Source organism: Penaeus monodon, unplaced genomic scaffold (assembly GCF_015228065.2).
Source record: "Penaeus monodon isolate SGIC_2016 unplaced genomic scaffold, NSTDA_Pmon_1 PmonScaffold_8053, whole genome shotgun sequence".
Taxonomy (NCBI): domain Eukaryota; kingdom Metazoa; phylum Arthropoda; class Malacostraca; order Decapoda; family Penaeidae; genus Penaeus; species Penaeus monodon.
This window is the reverse complement of record NW_023663275.1, coordinates 1-7,500: the sequence shown is the minus strand read 5'-3', so window position 1 is coordinate 7,500 and position 7,500 is coordinate 1. Positions and strand designations below refer to the sequence as shown.

The 7,500-nt window shown below is 39.5% G+C and overlaps 1 pseudogene; it reads left to right on the top strand.

The window, feature by feature from the left end:
- Positions 1-408: 408 nt before the first annotated feature.
- LOC119571801 lies at positions 409-4,758 on the top strand (annotated as a pseudogene).
- Positions 4,759-7,500: the final 2,742 nt, after the last annotated feature.

The following is a 7,500-nucleotide window of genomic DNA, read 5'->3' as shown; positions in this document are numbered from 1 at the left end:
GCACGCACACGCGCTCTGACACACGCACGCACACGCGCTCTGACACACGCACGCACGCTACCAAGCGCTCTGACACACGGACACCACGCACAGCACACGCCGACTCTGACACACGGACACACGACACCGCCGCGTACACAATAACACACACACTAAAGCGCGTACACAATAACACACACACTAAAGCGCGTACACAATAACACACACACTAAAGCGCGTACACAATAACACACACACTAAAGCGCGTACACAATAACACACACACTAAGCGCGTACACAATAACACACACACTAAAGCGCGTACACAATAACACACACACTAAAGCGCGTACACAATAACACACACCAAGTTGTGTGAATGTTGATGCCGTTTTATTTACCATGTAAGGTGTGTAGATCCTCTGAACTCACTCTTGCCGTACATTGCAGCGTGTGTACTACCTCTCCCTGGAGTACTACATGGGCCGCTCACTGACCAACACCATGATCAACCTGGGCATCCAGTCGGCCTGTGATGAAGCTCTCTATCAACTTGGATTGGATATCGAGGAACTTGAATCTCTGGAGGAGGATGCTGGCTTGGGCAATGGTGGCCTCGGGCGGTTGGCAGCGTGCTTCCTGGATTCCATGGCTACCCTGGGTATGGCAGCCTATGGTTATGGAATCCGTTACAGATATGGTATCTTTGCTCAGAAGATCCGGAATGGGGAGCAGGTAAGATGGGAAACTTTTTAAGAAGTTCAGATTGATATTTGCATTATATGAGACATACAAAGGTGTTCTCAGACCAGTTGCGTTTACTATGTATTTGTTAATTTAAGCTTCTTCAATAAAGTAACATCATATATTCACTTTAATGCACTACAGTCATGCATAGTGCATTGACGTGAGTATATCGATGCCCATATTACAGATGTGTAAATTAATAAGATATTTAATAAAGGTATGATCAATTGGTCGGAAAACCCCTCTGGACATGCATACCTTCAAGTATAGTTTTGTTTTCGTGTTCTATAATTGTAGTGATTTTCCATGCCTTCTTAAAGGTTGAGGAGCCTGACGACTGGCTGCGCTTTGGCAACCCATGGGAGAAGGCACGACCAGAGTACATGATTCCTGTTAACTTCTATGGACGTAGAGGACACACCCCAGGGCAAGAAGTGGGTTGACACTCAGGTGAGTAGAAGGAAATATATGTTTTGATGACATAATAGGAACCACAGAATTTCTATGGATAAAATATTGGTGTGTTGATTATAGTGTGAAACTTTTTTTTGTAACCTCATCTACTCAGTAGCACATATTAACAATGATACATATATAACCATTAGAATTTCAGCATAGAAGAATGAGGCACACCTTTTTTTATTCCTGGTATCAAAATGTTATCTTGTTGCTTTTCTGTTTTATTGAAAATCACTGATGCATCAAATATAATATTTAGATATCTTTATAATATGAATGGTGAGGAATTGTTTTTATTCAATTTCGGTAGATAATTGTTTTACCTCCATGTTGCAGATTGTGTTTGCTATGCCATATGATAACCCTATTCCGGGCTACAAGAACAATGTTGTGAATACCATGAGGCTGTGGTCTGCCAAGTCTCCCAATAACTTCAATTTGAAGTTCTGTAAGTGTAGTGTGGCAGGATTTAGATAAGAAACCATTAGTTTTTTTTTGCAGATGGAAATTTAGTTACAGCAACTTTCGTTTTCTATGTGTACTGATTAGGTGAAATTGTTATCTTATGATTGCAGAATTGCAGAAGTATTTGTTAAAATACTTCATTCAGAACTATTTTCATAGCGTTTTATGACAATACTTGTCCTAAAATATATATATATTTTTGTTGTAGTGATTTTAAAATATCAAGTATATGTTGTATAATGTGATGATATGTTTCAGTCAATGATGGTGACTACATCCAGGCTGTCCTTGACCGTAACTTTGCTGAGAACATCTCGCGTGTCTTGTACCCCAATGACAATTTCTTTGAGGGTAAAGAGCTTCGCTTGAAGCAGGAATATTTCATGGTTGCCGCCACTCTTCAGGATATCATTAGACGCTTCAAGGCCTCCAAGTTTGGCTCAAAAGACCAGGTTCGCACGGATTTCGACACATTCCCTGATAAGGTAAGTAAAGCTAATTTACAGGTATTTCTTTCTGACAATGACGGAAAATTGTTATTTCAATGCTATATTTTTTTCTAGCAAGTGACTTTGTTTGTGTGCTTTGCACTTTACAATTATTTCGAGAGATGTACCTCTTCTTGCTATGATAGATTCATCCAAATTCCATTGAATTTGTTTATGTTCATAGTAATGATTATAGTTTATAGAAAAAGATGTCAGGCTCCTGACCAGAATTTTTTCTTTGTTAGGTAAAAACTACAGTAAACTCAGTGTCAAATTTTGTTCTTTGAGGCTGCCTGATGTTTCCTGGGTAATATAAATACTTGAAGGGCCAGAGTCACTGTTACTAGTTGCCACATAACTAGTATGTCATGATAGCTGAAACACAAACGGCATGATGCCGGGGAAACCGGTTAATCTTTGTAGAGCCCAAACACTTTTATTTCACTTGAATTATTTTGAAATACTTTCATAATATGAATGAATATTGCTATCCTGTGACAGTGCTTCGATCTTAAATTAGCCATTGCTGTAGACAGGCATGGATTCTTCTAATTGCTTTCATTATGAATGACCTCCGTAACTTTTTACCTAACTGTATTATTTTTCTTTAATATTTCAATAGCTTCTGACATTAAGAATAATTTTCAAAGCAAACACCAAGTAAATTCTCATATAAAGATTATGCATACATTGAGCAAGAAGTATAGTTTGAGCCTCTATCTATTGCGCAAGGAGTATAGTTAGACCTTCTGAATCAAGAGAAGCCAACCATTAAGAAGGGAATCAAGTAATTGGGTCACAAGATTGAAGTTTGTGGTATGTTCCTATTACGGGTAGCTCTCCAGCTGAATGACACTCATCCTTCCCTGGCCATTCCTGAACTGATGCGCATCTTGGTCGACATTGAGGGTCTCCCGTTGGCTAAGGCATGGGACATTTGTGTGAGGACCTGTGCATACACCAATCACACAGTGCTGCCTGAGGCCCTGGAGCGCTGGCCCACAAGCATGCTGGAAAAACATTCTCCCAAGACATCTCCAGATTATCTACGAGATCAACCATTTCCATCTGCAGGAGGTCTCAAAAAGTAAGATCATCAATAGAAGAATTTTGACAGGTTTTATGAAATAATCCTTTAAACTGAATTTTAATTAATACAATAGAGTATCCTTAAACCTAAAGTATGTGTATGAAGTTCATAATTTAACTACTTTCAATGTTTACTCATAAATGGTTATCTGACAGGTGGCCTGGAGATATGGATCGTGTGAGGCGCATGTCCCTGGTGGAAGAACATGGTGAAAAGAGAATCAACATGGCTCATCTCTGCATTGTCGGCGCTCATGCTGTGAACGTGTTGCTGCCATTCACTCTGAATCATCAAGCGAGACATTTTCAAAGACTTTGCGGAAATGAATCCTGAGAAATTCCCGAACAAGACCAATGGTATCACTCCTCGCCGTTGGCTCTTGCTTTGCAATCCAGCTCTTGCTGATGTCATTGCAGAGAAGATTGGAGAAGAATGGGTTGTGCATCTTGATCAGCTTACTAAGCTGAAGCCTCTTGCTAAGGATGCTGGTTTCATCCGTGCTGTGCAAACAGCAAAGCAAGAAAACAAACTGCGTCTCGCTAAACAGCTGGAGCAGGACTATGGTTTTTAAGGTGAATCCCTCCTCCATGTTTGATATTCAGTTAAGCGTATTCATGAGTATAAGCGTCAGTTGCTTAACTGTCTGCACATTATTACTATGTACAACCGCATCAAGGCTAACCCAGGAGCTCCGTTTGTACCTCGCACAGTTATGATTGGTGGTAAAGCTGCCCCAGGCTACCACACAGCTAAGCAGATAATCCGTCTCATTTGTGCTGTTGGTCGTGTAGTAAACAATGACCCTATTGTTTGGAGATAACTGAAGGTTGTATATCTGGAGAACTACCGAGTGACATTGGCTGAACAAATCATCCCCGCTGCTGATCTCTCGGAACAGATCTCTACAGCTGGAACTGAAGCTTCTGGTACTGGCAATATGAAGTTCATGCTTAATGGTGCACTTACAATTGGCACTCTTGATGGTGCAAATATTGAGATGATGGAAGAGATGGGCAAGGAGAACATCTTCATTTTTGGCATGACTGTTGAGGAGTAGAGGAGCTCAAGCGCCGTGGTTACAATGCTCATGATTATTACAATCGCATCCCAGAGTTGCGCCAGTGCATTGATCAGATCAGCAGTGGATTCTTCTCCCCAAGCAATCCAGACCAATTCAAGGACTTGGTCAACATCCTCATGTATCATGATCGCTTCTACCTGTTCGCTGACTTCGAATCTTACATCAATGCCAAGATTCAGTCAGCATGCTGTACCAGAAGCCAAATGAATGGACCAGCAAGGCGATCATGAACATTGCCTCCTCCGGCAAGTTCTCCAGTGACAGAACCATTGCACAGTATGGCCGAGAAATCTGGGGGGTTGAGCCCTCATGGAGAAGTTGCCTGCTCCCCACGAGCCACGTGATACAGATATTACCAGAGAAGAAGCCAAGTAAACCGGATTCTGCCAGGTTTGTCAAGTCTTCTGGTTGTATAGAGTTTGCCTGTGGGATACAATATGTGATAGAAAGATACAGTTCGTTGGGTATGAACAGTGCTTTGAGAGTTCTCCTTCCGAAGGGAGATCTACGTCAGTGTTGGATGATCTTTTCTTGCATTCTTAGTCCTCCTAATAATGTGTACATTTTTGATATTGCTTGTGGTAAGTGAAGATTGTAATCCAATATCCATTCTCGAAATTGTTCGGCATAAAAGTATGTTGATATATATATAAATATATAGACAGTATTATACACATTAAGTGATATCATGCCAATTGCCACCTAGTCCATGAAAAGAACCTAACCCTCTTTTGTGCCAGCTTAAATTTTTTTTGTCAGGATTATTAAAAAAAAGCAATCTCATTCTTTCTCTTCAAAACTCATAAGCAAAAAAAAATTTTAATAAAAGGTAAGTTTTAACTTGGTTGTAGTTTTTAAAAAATTCTAAAAGATAGAAAAATTACTATATTTTAAAAAATATATGGCTTATCTTAATGACATGCTTGTTATGAGGTACGTGCAGTTTTTATTTAATTTATGCTGCACTGCAGAAAAATTTTGGGTCCAAAATGTTTATTTCTAAAACCTATTTTTTTCCCTACAAAGAAATTTACGGGTGTTGGCAAAAAGGTTTGATTTGAAGGCGGTGGAACTATATTACATTCAGAGAGCTAGAAATCCCTTTAAAACCGTATCCTTTATTCACTAGGTTTACAAAAAAAAAATTGTGAAAGAATTTTTGGGCCTTTTTTAAAAAAGCTGTATAAAAGATTTTTGGGGTTTTTACTGGGGTTTGCGAAGGGATTCTCTTAAAAGGGGTTTCTCCACGGAAATTTTGCCTTGTATGTAGCAAACATTCATGTGATGCAACTTTAAAATTTTTAATGCTTCCTGTTTTAATTTAAAGGGGGCAGCCCCATTGGGAAAATTTTTCCAAATTATAAACGCTAAAAACATCTTGCAAATATTTTTATAACTTTTGATTATCTAACAGGAACTTTATTTTATATTCAAATAAGGTGCGTAATTAAATTAGTTATATTCTGTTTTAAGTATTGCAAGAAAAATTTAAACCCTCATTTAAATTTAAAATATGAGCAGTGATAATGCATTGTACGTGGAAAGTGAAACCCCCCCCCCCAAATTTTTTTGTCTTGTTGGGACACCTTGTATCAAGACAGGCAGAACCTGTGGGGGGGTGTATTCTAATCCTATTTAAATAATGTTAACTTTTTTCGCCGATCATGTACTCTCTCTCAAACACATTTAAGCTGTTTTTTATTTTCATCTTCCGGCTTCTATCGAAGGTGGGGGAGGTCGGGTTGTAGGAAAATCATGGGTGGAATAAGGTATCGTGGAGACCCTCTCTTTTTGGGGGGTGCGGGGTAATTGACGATTAGTTTTGGGCAAACCGATAACTAAAAATACCATTGGGTCCTTACCCTTCACGTCTGGTGAACTGGGACCGCTCCCCCTGGCCCCCTTACCTGCTTTTCGTGCGGTCAAGAGCGAAAAGTTAACGGGAACAACCGCTGATAAACTGCTCGCTTGTCCCCCGGATACGTTTTAATATGTGGATGGGGATTTTTAGAGTTTTGAATAAGGGGTCATTTTTAAAAATTGGCCCTACCCAATTTATGTTTTATTTAAATAACTATATTATCTAATCATCCACTTTATGATTAATACTATATAATTTCTGATGGGTTCAATGGGGATATATCCCTAGCCAATGTTATAATCCTCTGACAATTCATTTTTGAAGAACGTAACCCGATCACGGGAACGAGGGATTCTGTATTTTTTAACCATATAGTGAAAAAGTTGAGACTTGGAAACATTCTACTTTCATCACTTATAATTAAATGGAAAAATTACACTCGCAGTGGGAAGTTATCTTTAAGAGTGAACATTTTTGTTTTAAATTTTACGTCGACTCAAACAAGCTTCTTTCTTGCAAACAAGTTCCATCTTTTGGTTTGGTTGTTCGAGCTACAAGAAGAACGTAACTACAGACTCGGAGAAAACATATTTTTCGTTCTTAGGCATTATATCATTCTTGGCTCACTACTGATATCCAGTGTGAATGTAAATAGGTTGTATGAACAATAAACGGCCTTTTCAAGCTGTTGACCCCCCCAAGCCCTTGCTCGTTGTCGGCATCGTGGGGGGGGGGCTTAGGAGACGGAGATTGGCCTAATGTAGGGGATCACCACTACCTAGGACCTCAGCCCTCGCCTCAACTAATTTTGCATGGTCTTTTCTTTGCCTCCTTTCCTTTTCCTTTTCACCCCCTTGCTCTGTCCGCTTATCCTAATCGCTAAACTATTTTTTTTTCGTTTCGCCTCAATACTTTTCATAATGCTCGCTACTCTCTTGACTCCTTCCTCTTCTAAGGACCTTCTAACAACCTTACCCATCAGTTCCCCTTCTCTACCCTTTTCACTACCATACTACCCTCAAATGGGTGTTTAACCTGTGACTTTACCTTAGTCTTAACCTCATTTCCCTTTCTCTTTTTCTTTACCCTAAATTTTTCCATGGTGCCATATAAAACCTTTGATGTCATATAGCGCTTGCTACCTGGGTAATGTTAAAGTTAAAAGCAAAAGAAATGTGCTAGACATCTAAGGTCATGTAGCACTATAGTTAATGTTAGGGAAGGGTGGTTGAGTTAGTGATTAGTTGTCTAAGCTGGGCAAAGGAATTGGTGAGTGAAAGGGTTAGGGTCGGGTGTGGTAAGGAGTTAGATTAGATGAAGGATATGTATG